We start from the raw sequence: 22106 nt of genomic DNA, 5'->3' as shown, positions 1-22106 counted from the left end.
CAGACTGTTATTTGAATGTTTGATCTTGTTCATGCCTACTACCCTTTATGTTTTTTTAAATGACAATGTTTAGCCTGTTGAATCTTATAAGCTGGAATGTTAAGGGATTGAATCATCCTGTTAAAAGGAAGGTGTTTTCACATCTTAAGCAGTTCAAAGCTTACATTGATTTTTGCAAGAAACTTGTATTCGATAACTCTCATCTTATGTCGGGGGGGGGGTCTCAATCCTTATTAATCAAAATGTTCCCTTTGAGCTTCACAACAAAGTATCTGATACAAATGGTCGTTTTATTATTGTCTCTGGGAAACTGTATAATACTAGGGTAGTCTTGGCTAACCTGTATGCTCCCAATTCGGATGAACTTTTTTGATCTTTTTTCTCTTTATTGTCTGACTTGAGTTTATATTCTCTTATACTGGGAGGTGATTTTAATTGTTGATTAGATCCAGTTTTGGATCGATCATCCTCTGTTCCAAGGCTACCTAGTAAACCTAGCTACCTATCTATTCACTCTTTTCTTTCTAATTATGGTATCTCTGATGTGTGGAGTTTTTTTCCATCCTACTGAGAGAGATTATTCCTTTTTTTCACATGTCCATCATACTTTGACTAGAATTGATTTTTTTTTATGGATAACAAGCTGATTCCATCTGTTCACTCTTGTGATTATCAGAGTATATTGATTTTGGATCATGCCCCAGTTACCCTGTCTATAAATTTTCCTGGTTTCCCTCAAATGAATAAACATTGGCGTTTTAACCCAATCTTGTTGTCGGATAATGATTTTGTAAAATTTATGAAGGACCAGATAACTTTTTTTTTAAACGCTAACACGTCATCTGAAATCTCATCTCAGATTGTCTGGGATGCCATGAAAGCATATTTGAGAGGTCAAATAATTTCATATACTGCGAATCTGAAAAGAAAGACCCATTTGGAGCGATTAGATTTGATCAGTCAGATTAAAGCAACAGACCAACTATATGCCCAGACCAAAAATCCCGAACTGTACAAGAAGCGAGTAGAACTTCAAACTGAGTTTGACCTTATTTCCACTCAACCAGTTGAACGTCAACTTCTTGAAACCAAGAGCCATTTTTACATTCATGGTGATAAATCTGGCAAGTTTTTTGTCAATCAACTAAGACGCTCTAAAGCTAAACAACAGAATACAAAAATTCAAATAGGAAATGGGAACATCACTTCGAATCATTCCGAAATTAATGACACATTTAAGAATTATTATTCTCGACTTTATACCTCTGAATCTTTAAATGATAATATTTCTGGTGAGCATTTTTTAAACTGTTTAAATATTCCTTCGCTTTCTTCCGATCTTAAAGCAAAACTCAATGAGCCATTATCACTAGAGGAAATATCCTCTGCCATTTCTGCACTGCAGTCAGTTAAATCTCTTGGACCTGATGGGTTTTCTGCAGAATTTTATAAATCATTTTCCTCACTGTTTCTGTCTCAATTATTCTTACTTCTATCTGATTCGTTTAAACATGGTAAATTGGCAGCATCATTTAACGAGGCATGTATCATTCTTTTAGGTGAAGATCCGACAGAGTGTTTTCGTATAAGCCGATTTCTTTGTTAAATGTTGGTGTTAAAATTTTGGCTGAAGTTTTGGCTCGTAGATTGGAGAACATGGTACCTTCTATTATTTCTGAAGATCAAACTGCTTTTATTAAAAATTGCCTTCCTTTTTTAATATATGGTGTCTATTTAATATCTTATATTCACCCTCAATTGGGACTCCTGAATGTGTCATTTCTCGATGTGGAGAAAGCGTTCGATTGTGTGGAGTGGAATTACCTTTTTGCGGTTTTAGAAAAATTTGATTTTGGACAAAGTTTTATTTCATGGATTAAATTGTTATATTTGTGTCCTACTGCTTCTGTTTTGACCAACTCTCAGCAATCTCAGTCTTTTAGCCTTAAATGTGGCACCCGACAAGGATGCCCTTTAAGTCCCTTACTTTTTGATTTGGCCATAGAGCCACTGGTGATTGCATTCCGTAGCTGTGCTGAATTGATGGGGATTTGAAGGGGAGGTGTTGAGCATGAAGTTTCTCTTTATGCCGATGATCTTTTACTTTTTATATCAAATTCGACTACTTCCTTACCCTCAATGTTTTTACTTTTTATATCAAATTCGACTACTTCCTTACCCTCAATGTTTTTACTTCTTAATCAATTTAGTCAGCTTTCCGGTTACAAACTTAATTTAAACAAGAGCAAACACTTCCCAATCAATAGAGAAGCATAAGCATTAGTATTTCACAACCTCCCTTTTAAAGTAGTTAACAAGGAACTTCAAGAATCTTTTTCGAGAAAATTTTGCTAATCTTCTAAATTCTACAAAACAGAGTTTGACACAGTGGTCACCCTTGTCCATGTCTCTGGTAGGTTGAATTAATGTTATTAAAATGTATATCCTTCCTAAATTTTTATACTTATTTCAGTCTTTCCCAATTTTTATTTCTACAGCTTTTTTTGATTCGTTAGATTCTATTATTTTGTTTTATCTATAGAAGGGCAAACTTTTATATCGAAACTTTTATACAAGCCATCACGTGACCTCACACTGGCGGGAAAATACATCATCCCATCATCACAAGACCATGACATCACACTCACCAGATACTCAATTACATCATGGTCATGAGACAGTCACAAGATACCAACAGGGTATGTAACATTATAATGACCACTAATAGTGTGTGTATATTCACAATTTAATCCTACCCTAATTATGGGACAATTTATAATGACCATTAATTGTGTGTGTATGTGGCAATACCCAATTTAATCGTACCCTAATTATGGGACAATATATAATGACTATTAATGGTGTGTGTGTGTGTGTGTGTGTGTGTGTGTGTGTGTGTGTGTGTGTGTGTGTGTGTGTGTGTGTGTGTGTGTGTGTGTGTGTGTGTGTGTGTGTGTGTGTGTGTGTGTGTGTCTTGATATGTTTCAGGAGTCATATGACACTGGATCCCTTCCCCCCTCTCTTAATATGGCAGCAATTACACTACTGTTAAAACCTGGAAAACCACCGTCTCTATGTGGATCTTATAGGCCAATCTCACTTCTGAACAATGATCTCAAAATTCTCTGTAAGGTATTAGCTAGGAGGCTGGAACCACTCTTGCCAGAACTGGTCCACCCTGACCAAAATGGATTTGTCCAGGGAAGGCAGGGCTTCTACAACATTCAAGGAGTGGTTAATATACTTCATGAAAAATCTGGAAGCTCTGATAGCACTATTCTGTCATTGGATGCTGAGAAAGCCTTTGACAGAGTGGAATTGCAATATCTATTTAAAGTTTTAGAAAGATTTGGTATGGGGGAAAGTTTCTAAGGTGGATACAGCTTCTTTATTCCAACCCACAGGCTGAAATTTTAATTAATGGGCTTTTTTCAACAGCTTTTAAACTCCAATGAGGAACAAGACGGGGCTGTTCCCTATCTCCCCTCCTGTTTATCCTGACCATTGAGCCACTTGCTATGGCAATTCGAAAACAGGCTAATATAGCAGGAATAACTATAGGAGATATAGAACATCGCATAGCCCTGTTCGCGGATGGCATAGTTTTGTTTTGCTAACCTGAAACAAACATTACCTGCATTAATTGACCTGATAAGTACTTTTGGAACTTTTGCGGCTATAAAATAAACAACAACAAATCTGCAATATTATTCATAGATAAAGATGAGAGATTCAACACCCCACTTCAAACTCTGTTTATGGTGTCAGTACAGGGTTTTACTTATTTGGGTTTTAAAATTACTCCTACTATTGATAAAATTATCCCAACAGACTCTCACAGACTTATAATCCTCTCACAGACTTAGTTATTCAACTTATAAACAGATAGACAAAATTGCCCATATCTTTGATTGTACGCATAAACACTCTAAAAACGTCAATTTTACTGAAGTTCCTGTACCTTTTCCAATCTATCCCACTTTCTCCTCCATCATCTTTCTTTTATTTATTAAAGAAACATTTTTCTAATTTTATCTGGAATAATAGACGTCCAAGACTCAGGCTTTCCCCATTATATTTGCCGTATGATAGAGGCGGCCTACAGCTACCAAATCTTATATGGTATTTTTGGGCAGCCCAAATTAGAGTGGGAATGTTTTACTTTGTTAAGGATCACTCCCCTACTTGGGTCTCAATGGAATCCCAGTCGATCGATGTCCCTCTAGATCTGTATATGTATTCAGCAGATAAGAAAAAAACTGGTCAAACAAACTAAAAACTCTTTCTTAAAAAAATACAATAATGGTTTGGCACGATGCTGTTGTGTATTTGGGAGACACATCACAGTTATCCCAGTTTACTCCTGTGAGATTCAAAATTAAGATGTGCGTTTCTGAAAGAGGTCTGGGTTAAAGTCAGAGGACAAATGTGATTTAATTATGTCTGGGTTAAAGTCAGAGGACAAATGTGATTTAATTATGTCTGGGTTAAAGTCAGTAAACAAATGTGATTTAATTATGAATGCAGAAGCCCTGACAAGATTAACTGTTTGTGGAATCATTGAAGTACTGAGATATGGACTATTGTTTTACAGAAATGTGTAAAAAAACAACTCCAAATATGGAATGGGAAAACACTGTGTACCTCCCGAGTCAGGGAGGGGAGGGGTAAGGAAGAAGGATAAAACCTGCTGCCCTGTAAGGTTCAGGGTTCCCTTCTCTGAGGGGGCCCAGCTCTGCAGAACTGTTAATAAACTTTGTTTCCTTGAATTTGTCTTGAAGCCATTATTCGGGAGCGTGGCTCGTTTCTGACAGTGTTTTTTTGGAATTCCATATGTGGCCTTGAGTTCTTCAAATGACATAAATGTATTGACATTGTAAAGATCAGACACCTTAGCTATGCCTCAGGTCGAACAAGTTTTAGAGCCAGGGTCTGTTCTGCCATTACCAAAGATAGGAGTTGTCAGAAATGAGCCACGCTCCCGAATAATGGCTTCAAGACAAATTCAAGGAAACAAAGTTTATTAACAGTTCTGCAGAGCTGGGCCCCCTCAGAGAAGGGAACCCTGAACCTTACAGGGCAGCAGGTTTTATCCTTCTTCCTTACCCCTCCCCTCCCTGACTCGGGAGGTACACAGTGTTTTCCCATTCCATATTTGGAGTTGTTTTTTTACACATTTCTGTAAAACAATAGTCCATATCTCAGGACTTCAATGATTCCACAAACAGTTAATCTTGTCAGGGTTTCTGCATTCATAATTAAATCACATTTGTTTACTGACTTTAACCCAGACATAATTAAATCACATTTGTCCTCTGACTTTAACCTAGACCTCTTTCAGAAACGCACATCTTAATTTTGAATCTCACAATTCCACCCTTTTTATTTTTAAGATGTGCGTAGCAGCTAGCATTTCTCCTCTTTCCAGGGGGCCCACCGTCCTTCCTCCGCCCCCCCGTGGAGGGTCAACTTTCTTCTTTAATAGCATAAGTTTTAGCTCGTTTGTCCCATGTTGGGATATCGCTACTGCCTGGAGCTGGAATATACTGCGCCTGATCAGTGTTCGTATACAAGGAATCACACACGGCAAAAGTAAGAGAATCATTAGACCCCCGCCTGCTACTAGGAGAGCGGTGCGCCACCAACTACCTCCCAGTAGCCCGTCTAGCCAACTCATGTTCCCCAGGGATCTCCAGGTTTGTACTGGCACGTGGGCCAGTTTCCGAATTTTGTCGGATATTTTTAACACGGCCTTTCCACTGTCGTCTATCTTAAGGCAACAGTTTGTAAGATTGAATTTCCCACATACCCCGCCTTCAGAGGCCAATAGGTAATCCACAGCCAGCCTGTTCTGGTATATTGCTGTTCGCATCTGACTCTGCTGTTTTGCCAACAGCTCCAATGCCAGTGCCATGCTGAGGTATTGCTATTGCCTGAAGTTGTGACTCACTTCGTCTTATTAGTGCTTGTACACAGGGAATGAGGCAGGGTAAAAGCATCAAACTCATTAATCCACCTCCCACCATCCAGAGTACTGTTCGCCACCAACCGCCTTTATTATAGACCTGATAGTACGGCTTACCATTTCCCCAACACCCTTCTGCTTTTATCATAACAACGGTCATTTACATGCGAGTGGGACACAAATGATCCTGGGAACACCCTCTGCCCCACTCGTACCACGGTTCTGCACTTGTCACATTTCCCTTCAATTTCCCCGACATATAGAATCAAATATATTACAGTCAATAATGTTACAGTCCACATAGAGTTCATTTTTGCTGCCTTTTTAGCTTCACCACCAACGGTTCTTCACCGGGAACACAGGTCCACTCAGTGCGGCTTTCGGGCTTCACCAGTCCTTTTACCCTGGATGCGTGTGTCCACCCTTTTTCTTTTGTCCGTACAGCCGCCTCTGTTGTTAGCAGGACCTGGAAAGGGCCTTCCCACTGTGGCTGTAACTTCTCCGGCTTCCAGGTCCTTACCAGAACCCAATCTCCAGGCATGATCTGATGTAAAGCAAAGTCGAGCGGCGGAGTCTGGGCCAAGAGACCCTTTTTCCGCAGTTCTGCAAAGGAACGGGACAAGGCCAGTAAATTGTTCTTTACAAATAAATCACCCCCCTGTAGTGTGGGATACCCCTCTATTTTATTCCAATATGGCAGTCCAAAGAGCATCTCGTAAGGAGATACTCCTATGTCCTTCCGGGGCGCTGTACGTATTCTCAGGAGAGTGATCGGCAAACACTTGGTCCATGGTAGCTTGGTTTCCAACATCAACTTGGTTAGCTGTGCCTTCAGGGTGCTGTTCATTCGTTCTACTCTTCCCGAACTCTGGGGATGCCACGGGGTATGGTACTTCCATTTGAACGCAAACATGTCACGACTGCTCTCTTCTAGCGGGCAACTCCAGAAGGCGTCTTTTAGATCTATTACACTGAACCATTCATGGTCAGGGGAGATCTTACTCATCAGCGTGTAAGGGTTGGGCACTACCGGGTATCAGGTTTGGACTACTGCATTTAGGCCCCGCAGGTCTTGTACCATCCGATGTCCCATCTGGCTTTCGCACCAGGAGTATTGGGGTATTATATGGTGACATACATTCCTCCAGTAGTCCGTCAGCGATCAATCCCTCCATCACCGGCTGCAGCCCTTTTCTTCCTTCCATCGCAATGGGGTACTGCTTCCTTCTCACTGGGCGACTGTCCGGTAACAAGGTATCAATCCCTCAATCACCGGCTGCAGCCCTTTTCTTCCTTCCATTGAAATAGGGTACTGTTTTCTCCGTACTGGCGAACTGTTAGGTAATAGTGAGATTTGCAAGGGGGGACGTTCAAACCCCCCCGGTTCCCTTCCTGGTACCATACCTCCGGGCTTATTTTCCTATCGTCTTCTTCCCTGAGGGCAAACAGCTGTACCATTATCTTCCCGTTCCTGGGCACAGTCCCAATGCCTAGCCTGACTTGCAGATCCCGCCCGAGCAGGTTGAATCTCGCAGAGGGTAACAAAAGTAGGTCCTGTCCCGTTACCCTATCCTCATGTTCAATTTTCACGTTTTCTATAACAGGTACTTGTATTATTTTGCCTCCAATACCGGATACTCCCATTACCTTTGTTCCAGTTCGGGCGCCGGGAGGTATCTGGATTACGCTAGATCTTTCGGCACCCGAATCTACCATAAAGGTTGTATCTCACCCTTGGGGACCTACTTTTAAATTTACCAGGGGTTCCTGCCGATAATTCATCCCCAAGGGGTGGAACCCCCGACCTCCCTAGTCTTCATCTTCCATTATAGCGTACGAGCGCACTTCCCGTCGGTATCTGGGGCACTCGCACCTGAAGTGTCCCTCTTCGTTGCAGTGAAAACATCTTAAAGCCTTCCTTAGCCCTCCTCCTTGCTCCTGGCTACTACCTCGATACAACCATGGTCCCCGTCTCTCTCTCTACTATCTGCGGTTACTTGTCGCACTGTCTGGACCATTATCCTTGCCGTCTTCTGCTTCTCTTCATCCCTTTTACAAACACTTTCTGTGCCTCCCTAAGTAGTTCACTTAAGGGTTTAGTATTCCAATCTTCTAGTTTTTCCAGTTTATTTTTCTTATATCTGGCCATGCTTTCGATACAAATTCAACACGAATCAGCTGTTGGCCAACCTCCGTCTCAGGGTCTTCGATTTGCGGAGCGGTAGGGGGCACATATGGGGGCGGCAGGTGGTCAAGCACCTCCCATGTATTCTTTTTCTGTCCCCCTTCATTTATCGTTTTCAATTTATAACTATTTGTCGTTGGTAACCAGCATAGGGCATAATCACTTTCTTCGGGTTTAACGTTAGGTTTTGAATTCACGTACAGATTAAGGGCTTGTTGTACCCAATCCTCGCTAGACCCGAACTTAGGCCATCACACAGCTGACCCTTGGATCGGCTGGCGGGACCAGAATTCACAGTACTGTATCATTTTTTCTTTGACTTCCCTTTTCGCCTCCCATAATCCCAATTTTCTAACATCCGTCCCAACGGACTATCAGGGGGTACCCCGGGGTATTTTTCATCGTTGGCGCCTGGATTTCCATTACCCTTTTCTCTCTTAGACCCCTTATTCCCCATCTCAAGGACTTGCCCGGTTCCAATCCACCCGCAGGCACCCCGTAATTCCACAATTCTCGTGCACTACGTCTCTGCAGGAATTTAATTTGAATGTGACCCACCTAGCTCGGTCACTCCTGTCCAATTCCGGAACCTGTATTCCCGCGATCGTCCAGGAATCCACCTGCAGGCACCCCGCAGTTCCACAATTCTCGTGCACTACGTCTCTACAGGATCTACCTGCAGGAACTCCGCAGCTCCACGATTCTTGTGTACTACGTCTCTACAGGAATTTAATTTCTTACCTGGGTCCTGTGCACAGAAATTACTCGATCGCTCACTGTCTCGACTGCCTCGACAACCCCTCTTTGTTTCCTTGAGTCCGCCGGATATCACTCGCTCAAGCCGCGCGGGGCGACGAGCAAGGAATCAGGGACTGCCGAACTCGGCAGGGTGCACCTTCTCCGATGTCCTTCCTTGCCCCCCTCACGGCTGGAGTGTGGATCCCGGACGAGCACCCCAAGTTGTCAGAAACGAGCCACGCTCCCGAATAATGGCTTCAAGACAAATTCAAGGAAACAAAGTTTATTAACAGTTCTGCAGAGCTGGGCTCCCTCAGAGAAGGGAACCCTGAACCTTATAGGGCAGCAGATTTTATCCTTCTTCCTTACCCCTCCCCTCCCTGACTCGGGAGGTACACAGTGTTTTCCCATTCCATATTTGGAGTTGTTTTTTTACACATTTCTGTAAAACAATAGTCCATATCTCAGGACTTCAATGATTCCACAAACAGTTAATCTTGTCAGGGCTTCTGCATTCATAATTAAATCACATTTGTTTACTGACTTTAACCCAGACATAATTAAATCACATTTGTCCTCTGACTTTAACCCAGACCTCTTTCAGAAACGCACATCTTAATTTTGAATCTCACAAACACTTTTTTAAATACCTTCAGTTGCAAAGTTTTATTATGTCCAGGGAAGGTTACAGTTTGAAACTCCCTCCTTTATCTACCCTAGAAGACATGACTCTGAAATTATCTGAAGCTAGGGGACATGTGTCTGTATTATACAATTTGTTTGCAAGTATATGCAAAGAGTCATCAAACAACATACTACAAGCTTGGAGAACTGATTTGCATGAGAGTCTGTCAGAAAAAAAGAGTTGTCAGAAGCTTGTTCCTTAGTTCAAACCCAATCAGTGAACCCTCATTCTAAATTACAACAATACAAAACAATAACCAGACAGTAGATTATGCCAGTCAGGTTGCATCATTTTAACCCCAACATCCCAGACACATGCATTAAATGTAACCATCAAAAGGGGTCTCTGTTTCATTGTATGTAGGAATGCCTCCAGATAATCTGCTTCTGGAAGAAGGTGCTGGATTTGATTAGTCAGATTATTAGAAAAAAGGTGCCCTATGATCCTAAACTATGTATTCTGAATATTTATACAAAGGACTTTGTAACCTCCAAAAATGTAAGGTTTCTGCTTAATATTTGTTTTTTGGAAGCTAAACGCTGCATAGCCTATTCATGGAAGAAACCATCAACCAGTGGACTCTCATAATGACTGAAAGGAATGTCTTCTTATCTTGCTCTAGAAAAGCTAAGTTACATCACAAAAACAAACTTGGCAAATTTCGGGAAATTTGGGACATTTTCTACAAGTTTCTGGAGAACGATATTCAGGATGATGAATGTAACAGACTGAATTGACTGCTTTTTTTTAAATGGTGGGGTGTTTGCTTTTTTAATGTGTTTTTTTCTTTTGATTTTTTAATGTACAGTATTTTATTTTTTCCTTTTCTTTAACTTTGTTGTACTTTCAAACTTATGATCTAATGTGTTTTCTTTTCATTCTGTAAAAGCAATAGAGATGTTTTAAAAAAAAACTCTGCTTCTTAAACTGCCTTATATTTTACTACTCAAATCCATTCAACACTTTATGTTCATAATGACAAGTTTTACAAGAATGAATTCCTTTCATGCATTTGGATCCTTTCATTTCCTAAACTTTATTTGTACATGCTGTGCCATCATCTCAGTAAATATAACTGTCACATCAAAATACCCAATTCTTCATGACAGAATTAATATTTTAGTACATAGTGGAAAGAAAGCTGAAGCCTCACTGACCTTTAGTGTCCGATTATAAGCGTCAAAAAGTAGTTTGATTTTGTCCTGAGTCAAATGAAGGATGAGGTCATGACTGAATGGCAAATAGAAAGAAAGAGACACTCTGTTAAATGACAGTGATAACACTATACACTCTTCATGCATGGTACAAAACAAGCAGATGCGATTTGTACAACCTCATGGACTGGATTGCTAATGAGTAATTGTCATGTGAAGACAAATCTATTGACCTAATTGCTTTACTGCAAGTATTTAACAATTATTGGTATAATTAATCATTGGACGTGAAAAGTGTTTGCAATGTTACTTTTACATCCTAGATGCCAATGTGGAAAGGTTTAAGATCTTTTCCCTGAATTATTATAGCCCTGGCATGCATTCTCTTAATGCTGTTGGGGAGGGATTTCAGGACAATGACTCAAAGAAAGAGCTGAGGACTTCAGGAAACACTAATGTCATCTTTTGTGATGGTGGGAGGTCAAAGGAAAGAAAGTGCAAACAAAGCCCATACGTTGGAGTGCATGTTAAGAAGTGTACACACTGCAACCACAATGTGAGTGGGCAGGCCATGGAGAATATCAACATGTCTTAATGCTCATTTATCAAGACAAAAAAATACTAGATTAAATATTAGATTGATAACAAGATTAGATCTAAAATATTAGACTGGACTTCGGGTCCAGTGATGACAATGCCATTAGTTTCAATATAATTATGGAGAAGGATAGTTCTGGACCCAGGGTTGAGATTTTTGATTGGAGAAAGGCTAACTTTGAGGAGATGCGAAAGGATTTAGAAGGAGTGGATTGGGACAATTTGTTTTATGTTAAGCATGTAATAGAAAAATGGAGGTCATTTAAAGGTGAAATTTTGAGGGTACAGAATCTTTATGTTCCTGTTAGGTTGAAAGGAAAGGTTAAAAGTTTGAGAGAGCCATGGTTTTCAAGGGATATTGGAAATTTGGTTTGGAAAAAGAGAGATCTACAATAAATATAGGCAGCATGGAGTAAATGAGGTGCTTGAGGAATATAAAGAATGTAAAAAGAATCTTAAGAAAGAAATTAGAAAAGCTAAAAGAAGATATGAGGTTGCTTTGGCAAGTAAGGTGAAAATAAATCCAAGGATTTCTACAGTTATATTAATAGCAAAAGGATAGTGAGGGATAAAATTGGTCCCTCAGAGAATCTGAGTGGACAGCTATGTGTGGAGCCAAAAGAGATGGGGGAGATTTTGAACGATTTCTTTACTTCGGTATTCACTAAGGAGAAGGATATTGAATTGTGTAAGGTAAGGGAAACAAGTAGGGTAGTTATGGAAACTATAATGATTAAAGAAGAGGAAGTACTAGAGCTTTTAAAGAACATAAAAGTGGATAAGTCTCTGGGTCCTGACAGGATTATCCCTAGGACCTCGAGGGAAGTTAGTGTAGAAATAGCAGGGGCTCTGACAGAAATATTTCAAATGTCATTAGAAACGGGGATGGTGCCAGAGGATTGGCATATTGCTCATGTGGTTCCATTGTTTAAAAAGGGTTCTAAGAGTAAACCTAGCAATTATCGACCTGTAAGTTTGACGTGAGTGGTGGGTAAATTAATGGAAAGTATTCTTAGAGATGGTATATATAATTATCTGGATAGACAGGGTCTGATTAGGAACAGTCAACATGGATTTATGCGTGGAAGATCATGTTTGACAAATCTTATTGAATTTTTTGAAGAGGTTACTAGGAAAGTTGACGAGGATAAAGCAGTGGATGTTGTCTATATGGACTTCAGTAAGGCCTTTAACGAGGTTCCACACGGAAGGTTAGTTAGGAAGGTTCAATCGTTAGGTATTAATATTGAAGTAGTAAAATGAATTCAACAGTGGCTGGATGTGAGATGCCAGAGAGTAGTGGTGGATAACCGTTTGTCAGGTTGGAGGCCGGTGACTAGTGGTGTGCCTCAGGGATCTGTACTGGGTCCAATACAGTGTTGTTTGTCATTAAGGATCTGGATGATGGGGTGGTAAATTGGATTATTAAGTATGCAGATGATACTAAGATAGGTGGCGTTGTGGATAATGAAGTAGGTATTCAAAGCTTGCAGAAAGATTTAGGCCAGTTAGAAGAGTGGGCTGAAAGATGGCAAATGGAGTTTAATGCTGATAAATGTGAGGTGCTACATTTTGGTAGGAATAATCCAAATAGGACATACATGGTAAATGGTAAGGCATTGAGGAATGAAGTAGAACAGAGTGATCTAGGAATAATGGTGCATAGTTCCTTGAAGGTGGAATCTCATGTGGGTAGGGTGGTGAAGAAAGCTTTTGGTATGCTGGCCTTTATAAATCAGAGCATTGAGTATAGGAGTTGGGATGTAATGTTAAAATTGTACAAGGCATTGGTGAGACCGAATTTGGAGTATTGTGTATAGTTCTGGTCACCGAATTATAGGAAAGATGTCAACAAAATAGAGAGAGTACAGAGATTATTTACTAGAATGTTACTTGGGTTTCAGCACCTAAGTTACAGAGAAAGGTTGAACAAGTTAGGTCTTTATTCTTTGGAGCGTAGAAGGTTGAGGAGGGGCTTGATAGAGGTAGTTAAAATTATGAGAGGGATAGATAGAGTTGACATGGATAGGCTTTTTCCATTGAGAGTAGGGGAGATTCAAACAAGAGGACATGAGTTGAGAGTTAGGGGGCAAAAGTTTAGGTAACACGAGGGGAGCTTCTTTCCTCAGAGAGTGGTAGCTGTGTGGAACGAGCTTACAGTAGAAGTGGTAGAGGCAGGTTCAATTTTGTCATTTAAAAAAAAATTGGATAGGTGTATGGACAGGAAAGGAATGGAGGGTTATGGGCTGAGTGCAGGTCGGTGGGACTAGGTGAGAGTAAGCGTTTGGCATGGACTAGAAGGGCCGAGATGGCCTATTTCCATGCTGTAATTGTTATATGGTTATAGATGATGTTGAGAATTGGAGCTATTTTCTTTGGGGATTTGGAAGGCCAATAGTTTCATAAAACATTCACTGCTGGAATCCCCAGTTTTAATGTGTATGATTTGGTTATACCGTTGCAAAAAAAAACTGTGAACCCTTTGCAATTACCTGGTTTTCTGCATTAATTACTCATAAAACGTGGTCTGATCTTCATCTTTCACAATAATAAACAGATCTGCCTAACCTAATAACAATTGTATTTTCATAGAAACATAGAAAATAGGTGCAGGAGTAGGCCATTTGGCCCTTCGAGCCTGCACCGCCATTCAGTATGATCATGGCTGATCATCCAACTCAGAACCCTCTACCTGCTTTTTCTCCATACCCCCTAATTCCTTTAGCCACAAGGGCCATATCTAACCTCCTCTTAAATATAGCCAATGAACCTGCCTCAACTGTTTCCTGTGGCAGAGAATTCCACAGATTCACCACTCTCTGTGTGAAGAAGTTTTTCCTCATCTTGGTCCTAAAAAGCTTCCCCTTTATCCTTAAACTGTGACCCCTCGTTCTGGACTTCCCCAACATCGGAAACAATCTTCCTGCATCTAGCCTATCCAATCCCTTTAGAATTTTATATGTTTCAGTAAGATCCCCCCTCAATTTTCTAAATTCTAATGAGTATAAGCCTAGTCGATCCAATCTTTCTTCATATGAAAGTCCTGCCATCCCAGGAATCAATCTGGTGAACCTTCTCTGTACTCCCTCTATGACAAGAATGTCTTTCCTCAGATTAGGGGACCAAAACTGCACACAATACTCTAGGTACGGTTTCACCAAGGCCTTGTACAACTGCAGTAGAACCTCCCTGCTCCTGTACTCAAATCCTTTTGCTATGAATGCCAACATACCATTTACATTTTTCACCGCCTGCTGTACCTGCATGCCCACCTTCAATGACTGGTGTACAATGACACCCAGGTCTCGTTGCACCTTCCCTTTTCCTAATCACCCACCATTCAGATAATAATCTGTTTTCCTGTTCTTGCAACCAAAGTGGATAACCTCACATTTATCCACATTAAATTGCATCTGCCATGAATTTGCCCACTCACCTAACCTATCCAAGTCACCCTGCATCCTCTTAGCATCCTCCTCACAGCTAACACCGCCACCCAGCTTCATGTCATCCACAAACTTAGAGATGCTGCATTTAATTCCCTCGTCTAAATCATTAATATATATTGTAAACAACGGGGGTCCCAGCACTGAGCCTTGCGGTACCCCACTAGTCACTGCCTGCCATTCTGAAAAGGTCCTGTTTACTCCCACTCTTTGCTTCCTGTCTGCCAACCAATTCTCTATCCACATCAATACCATACCCCCAATACCGTGTGCTTTAAGTTTACACACTAATCTCCTGTATGGGACCTTGTCAAAAGCCTTTTGAAAATCTAAATATACCACATCTACTGGCTTTCCCCTATCCACTCTACTAGTTACATCTTCAAAAAATTCTATAAGATTCATCAGACATGATTTTCCTTTCACAAATCCATGCTGACTTTGTCTGATGATTTCACCTCTATCCAAATGTGCTGTTATCACATCTTTGATAACTGACTCTAGCATTTTCCCCACCACCGATGTCAGACTCACCGGTCTATAATTCCCTGGTTTTTCTCTCCCTCCTTTTTTAAAAAGTGGGGTTACATTAGCCACCCTCCAATCCTCAGGACCTAATTCAGAATCTGAGGAGTTTTGAAAAATTATCACTAATGCATCCACTATTTCTTGGGCTACTTCCTTAAGCACTCTGGGATGCAGACCATCTGGCCCTGGGGTTTTATCTGCCTTTAATCCCTTCAATTTACCTAACACCACTTCCCTACTAACATGTATTTCCCTCAGTTCCTCCATCTCACTAGACCCTCGGTCCCTTACTATTTCCAGAAGATTATTTATGTCCTCCTTAGTGAAGACAGAACCAAAGTAGTTATTCAATTGGTCTGCCATGTCTTTGTTCCCTATGATCAATTCGCCTGTTTCTGACTGTAAAGGACCAATCTTTTTCTTTTCACATATCTATAAAAGCTTTTACAGTCAGTTTTTATGTTCCCTGCCAGCTTTCTCTCATAATCTTTTTTCCCTTTCCTAATTAAGCCCTTTCTCCTCCTCTGCTGGTCTCTGAATTTCTCCCAGTCCTCAGGTGTGCCGCTTTTTTTTGCTAATTTATATGTGTCTTCTTTGGACTTGATACTATCCCTAATTTCCCTTGTCAGCCACGGGTGCACTACCTTCCCTGGTTTATTCTTTTGCCAGACTGGGATGAACAATTGTTGTAGTTCATCCATGCGATCTTTAAATGCTTGCCATTGCATATACACCGTCAACACTTTAAGTATCATTTGCCAGTCTATCTTAGCTAATTCACGTCTCATACCTTCAAAGTTACCCTTCTTTAAGTTCAGAACCTTTGTTTCTGAATTAACTATGTCACTCTCCATCTTAATGAAGAATTCCACCATATTATGGTCACTCTTACCCAAGGGGCTTCGCACGAGAAGATAGCTAACTAACCCTTCCTCATTGCTCAATACCCAATCTAGAATGGCCTGCTCTCTAGTTGGTTCCTCGACATGTTGGTTCAGAAAACCATCCCGCATACATTCCAAGAAATCCTCTTCCTCAGCACCCTTACCAATTTGGTTCACCCAATCTATATGTAGATTGAAGTCACCCATTATAACTACTGTTCCTTTATTGAATGCATTTCTAATTTCCTGTTTAATGCCATCCCCAACCTCACTACTACTGTTAGGTGGCCCGTACACAACTCCCACCAGCATTTTCTGCCCCTTAGTGTTATGCAGCTCTACCCATATCGATTCCACATCCTCCAGGCTAATGTCCTTCCTTTCTATTGCATTGATCTCCTCTCTAACCAGCAATGCTACCCCACCTCCTTTTCTTTCCTGTCTATCCCTCCTGAATATTGAATATCCCTGGATGTTGAGCTCCCATCCTTGGTCACTCTGGAGCCATGTCTCTGTGATCCCAACTAAATCATATTCATTAATAACTATCTGCACATTCAATTCATCCACCTTGTTACGAATGCTCCTCGCATTGACACACAAAGCCTTCAGGCTTGTTTTTACAACACTCTTAGCCCTGAAACAATTATGTTGAAAAGTGGCTCTTTTTGCTTTTTGCCCTGGATTTGCCTGCCTGCCACTTTTACTTTTCACCTTACTACTTTTTGCTTCTACCCTCATTTTACACCCCTTTGTCTCTCTGTACTTGTTCCCATCCCTCTGTCACATTAATTTAAATCCTCCTGAACAGCAGTAGCAAACGCTCCCCCTAGGACATTGGTTCCAGTCCAGCCCAGGTGCAGACCGTCCTGTTTATACCAGTCCCATCTCCCCCAGAACTGGTTCCAATGCCCCAGAAATTTGAATCCCTCCCCCTTGCACCATTTTTTAAACCACGTATTCATCTGAAATATCCTCCTTTTTCTACTCTGACTAGCACGTGGCACCGGTAGTAATTCAGAGATTATTACCTTTGTGGTCCTACTTTCAGTTTATCTCCTCACTCCCTAAATTCACCTTGTAGGACCTCATCCCGTTTTTTACCTATATCGTTGGTACCTATGTGCACCACGACCATTGGCTGTTCACCCTCCCATTCGAGAATGTTCTGCAGCCGCTCAGAGACATCCTTGACCCTTGCACCAGGGAGGAAACATACCATCTTGGAGTCTCGTTTGTGGCCGCAGTAATGCCTATCTATTCCCCTTACAATCGAATCCCCTATCACTATAGCTCTCCCATTCCTTTTCCTTCTCTCCTGTGCCACAGAGCCACCCATGGTGCAATGAACTCGGCTGCTGCTGCCTTCCCCTGATGAGACATCTCCCCCAACAGTATCCAAAACAGTATATTTGTTCAGGAGGGAGATGACCTCAGGGGACTCCTGCACTACCTGCCTACTGCTACGCTGTCTAGTGGCCACCCCTTCCCTTTCTGCCTGTGTAGCCTTTACCTACGGTGTGGCCAACTCACTAAACGTGCTACTCACAATTTTCTCAGCATCGCGGGTGCTCCAGTATGAATCCAATTGCAGCTCCAGACACTCAATGCGATCTGCCAGAAGCGTCGGTGCAGGCAGCAGAGCGGGAGTAAGGAGTGCTCGTGATCGACATACGACTGGAGATCGGAGGATCAGCCGTTGTAGGTAGGCCGAGACCCTCGGACCTACCTGGAGAATACCTGAGGAGGAAGGTAAAGCTGCGCAAGCGTGGGTGACATCAGTGGCGAGCGCGGGCTTTAAAAAGTGACCCACTTTCAGGAGCGGGCAGCGGAGTGCGCAGGAGCAGAGTGCTGGGCTTTGGCTCAGTGGGCTTCGGCGCAAGAGGACTTCAGTGAGAAGAAATCAGTGAGCCTGAGTACGTGCTTGCTGAGGTCAAAAGGTAAGGTCAGTAGGTTCTTTTTTCATTTATTCTGACTAATCTGGGATCAGGTAATGGGGGAGACAGTTAGAGCAGCGGTGTGCTCCGTATACGGTATGTGGGAGGTCAGGGTCAACACAGTTGTCCCTGATGACCACACCTGCAATAGGTGCATCCAGCTGCAGCTCCTATCAGACCGAGTTAGGGAATTGGAGCAGGAGCTGGATGAACTACGGATCATTCGGGAGGCAGAGGCAGAGATAGATAAGAGTTATCGGGAGGTAGTTACACCGAAAAGACAGGAGGTAGGCAAATGGGTGACAGTCAAGAGAGGCAGGGGGAGCAGACAGAGAGAGCAGAGCACCCCTGTGGCCGTTCCCATCAAAAATAAGTATACCGTTTTGGATACTGTTGGTGGGGATGACCTACCAGGAACAAGCTGCAGTGGTCCTGTCTCTGGCACTGAGGTTGGACCCTCGACTACGAAGGGGAGGAGGGAAGAGAAGAGAGCGGTAGTGATAGGGGATTCTATAGTCGGGGGGCGGATAGGAGATTTTGTGGGGAAGATCGGGAGTCTCGGATGGTATGTTGCTTCCCTGGTGCCGGGGTCCGAGACATCTCAGATCGGGTGCAGGTTATTCTCAAGAGGGAGGGCAAGAATCCAGATGTTGTGGTTCATGTAGGGTCCAATGATGTGGGTAGGATGAGTGAGGGGGTCCTGTGTAGGGAGTTCAGGGAGTTAGGTGCGAAGCTGAAGAGCAGGACCTCCAGGGTAACAATCTCAGGATTGCTACCTGTGCCACGTGTGAGTGAGGCAAGGAACAGGATTATACAGATTAATACATGGCTGAGAGGATGGTGCAGGAGGGAGGGCTTCAGGTTTTTAGATAATTGGTCTTTGTTCCAGGGAAGGTGGGATCTGTTCCGAAGGGACGGTTTGCACCTGAACTGGAGCAGTACTAACATTCTTGCAGGGAAGTTTGCTAGTGCTTCTTGGGGGGGGGTTAAACTAAATTTGCAGGGGGCGGGGATCCAGAATGTGAGGGAGGATAGTGAGAGGAAGAATAAAGGACAGGTTGGGACTACATGGTTCCGGAATATTAAGTGTGTAGTAGAGAAAGGTGAGGCGGAACAAGTGATAAGGAGGACACATGTACAGAGGGATGGTCTGACGCAACATGGAGTTAAATGTGTTGAAAGAATAAGTAAATTTAGGAAGGACAACAAAATTCTAGGGGCGTATAGCCCGATGGGAGTTCGGGGAGCTGGGTTAGGCACAATAGGCAACGATTCAAACAGAGAGAGGAGAAATGGGCTAAAAATTCTATGTCTGAATGCACGAAGTGTCAGAAATAAGGTGGATGAGCTTGAAGCCCAGGTGCGAATGGGTAACTATGATGTTGTTGGGATAACGGAGACATGGCTGCAGGGAGATCAGACCTGGGAAATGAATGTACAAGGGTATACGTGCTATCGTAGGGACAGGAATGTGGGCAGAGGGGGTGGGGTGGCCCTGTTGGTGAGGAATGAGATTCAGTCCTTTGCAAGGGGGGACATAGGATCAGGAGAAGTAGAGTTTGTGTGGATAGAACTGAGGAACAGTAAGGGCAAAAGGACCCAAATGGGTGTTGTCTACAGGCCACCAAACAGTAGCATGGATATTGGGTGCAAGTTGAATAGGGAGTTAACATTGGCATGTGGCAAAGGTAATGTCGCAGTAGTTATGGGGGATTTCAACATGCAGGTGAACTGGGAGAATCAGGTTGGTGCTGGACCACAGGATAGGGAGTTTGTAGAGTGCCTATGGGATGCATTCTTGGAACAGCTTGTACGAGAGCCGACCAGGGACAAGACTAATCTGGATTTAGTGTTATGTAATCAACAGGATTTGATAAGCGATCTTGCAGTAAAGGAGTGTACAATGTCCTGTGTATGTTACTAAAAAGGGCTTCTGTGGTGTGTTACGAGTAGGAATGCTTCTTTGTCTGTTAAAAGTTTCTCTTGCCGTTGTTTCGCTTTAGAATGGCTGATATGGTAATTGTATTCATTTGTTAATCAATGGGGAATGTTATTGTGTTTTGTGAGGCTGGGAACTTGGGGGAGGGGTTGCGCGGGCTTGGAGAGTCCGGAGGGAGACGCCGAGGAAGGAGGACGTGCGCTCGGGAGACCACCGGGGAGTCCGAAGTGGGAGTTTCGGGAGGACGACCACCAAGGAGTCGAATGGTTCGCTGGATGAGCTCCACCGATGTGCACTAAACTGACTGAACTTTGATAAGTTGGCGCCTTTTGTTTTTTTCTTGTATATATATATATATTGTACTGCCTAATACTCTTTTAATTTTAGTAAACTCTTTAAAGTGTATTTCATAACGGTATTTGTTGTGAGTTTGATACTGCCGGCGGGGGCGCGAGGCATAAACTCGATTCTCACAGCGCCTGCGTGAACGGGAGGCGGGGTTGGTGTGTGGCTGGATTTTTTTTTCCCCTAGACATATACCAGCCTGTTGGGTAAGTGTTACAGGAGTCATTAGGAGGTAGTGATCATAATATGATGTTTTTATCTGCAATTTGAGAAGGATAAGGGCAGCTCGGAGGTGTCAATGTTGCAGTTGAACGGGGAAACTATGGAGCCATGAGGGAGGAGCTGGCCAAAGTTGAATAGATGGATATCCTAGCAGAAAAGACAGTGGAACAGCAATGGCAGGTATTCTTGGGAATAATGCACAAGGTGCAAAATCAGTTCATCCCCCGGAGAAGGAAGGATTCAAAGCGGGGAAAGGGGCCACAGTGGTTGACAAAGGAAGTCAGAGATTGCATAGCATTAAAAAAAAGTATGACAGAGCTAAGGTGAGTGGGAGAACAGATGATTGGGAAGTTTTTAAGGAACAACAGAACTTAACTAAAAAGGCAATACGGGGAGAAAAAATGAGGTACGAACGCAAGCTAGCCAGGAATATAAAGGAAGATAGCAAAAGCTTTTTTAGGTATGTGAAGAGAAAGAAGATAGTTAAGAACAATGTTGGGCCCTTGAAGAATGAATTGGGTGAAATTGTTATGGGAAACAGAGAAATGGCAGAAGAATTTAATGAGTACTTTAGATCTGTTTTCACTAAGGAAGACACAAGCAATCTCCCAGATGTATGGATGGGCCAAGGACATAGGGTAACAGAGGAAATGAAACAGATTGACATTAGGAAGGAAACGGTGATGAGTAGACTGATGGGACTGAAGGCTGACAAATCCCCAGGTCCAGATGGTCTGCATCCTAGGGTACTAAAGGAGGTGGCCCTGGAAATTGCAGATGCATTGGTAATCATTTTCCAATGTTCCTTAGATTCAGGATCAGTTCCTGAGGATTTGAGAATGGCTAATGTTATCCCACTTTTTAAGAAAGGAGGGAGGGAGAAAACAGAGAACTATCGACCTGTCAGCCTGACATCGGTGGTGGGGAAGATGCTAGAGTCCATTATTAAGGATGAAATAGTGGCATATCTAGATAGCAGTGATAGGATTGGGCCGAGCCAGCATGGATTTACCAAGGGTAAATCATGCTTGACTAATCTATTGGAGTTTTTCGAGGATGTAACCAGGAAGTTAGACAAGGGAGATCCAGTGGATGTAGTGTACCTCGATTTTCAGAAGGCATTTGATAAGGTCCCACATAGGAGATTGGTGGGTAAAATCAAAGCTCATGGCATTGGGGGGAAGACATTGACATGGATAGAAAACTGGTTGGCAGATAGAAAGCAAAGGGTAGCGGTGAATGGGTGTTTCTCGGAATGGCAGGTGGTGACTAGTGTGGTGCCACAGGGCTTGGTATTGGGACCACAGCTGTTTACAATTTACGTCAACGATTTAGATGAAGGCATTGAGAATAACATCAGCAAATTTGCTGATGATACTAAGCTGGGTGGCAGTGTGACATGTGATGAGGATGTTAGGAGAATTCAGGGTGACTTGGATAGGCTGGGGGAGTGGGCAGATACTTGGCAGATGACGTTTAAT

The 22106-nt window shown here is 42.5% G+C and overlaps 1 long non-coding RNA gene across 1 annotated transcript; it reads right to left on the bottom strand.

The window, feature by feature from the left end:
- Positions 1-5004: 5004 nt before the first annotated feature.
- LOC140742002 (uncharacterized) lies at positions 5005-21686 on the bottom strand. The gene is made up of 2 exons (XR_012102183.1): positions 17732-21686; positions 5005-10803 (listed from the first exon to the last, which is right to left on the bottom strand). It is a non-coding gene; the product is annotated as an uncharacterized lncRNA (long non-coding RNA).
- Positions 21687-22106: the final 420 nt, after the last annotated feature.

Source organism: Hemitrygon akajei, chromosome 19, assembly GCF_048418815.1.
Source record: "Hemitrygon akajei chromosome 19, sHemAka1.3, whole genome shotgun sequence".
Lineage (NCBI taxonomy): Eukaryota > Metazoa > Chordata > Chondrichthyes > Myliobatiformes > Dasyatidae > Hemitrygon > Hemitrygon akajei.
This window is presented reverse-complemented; position numbering and strand designations above follow the sequence as displayed.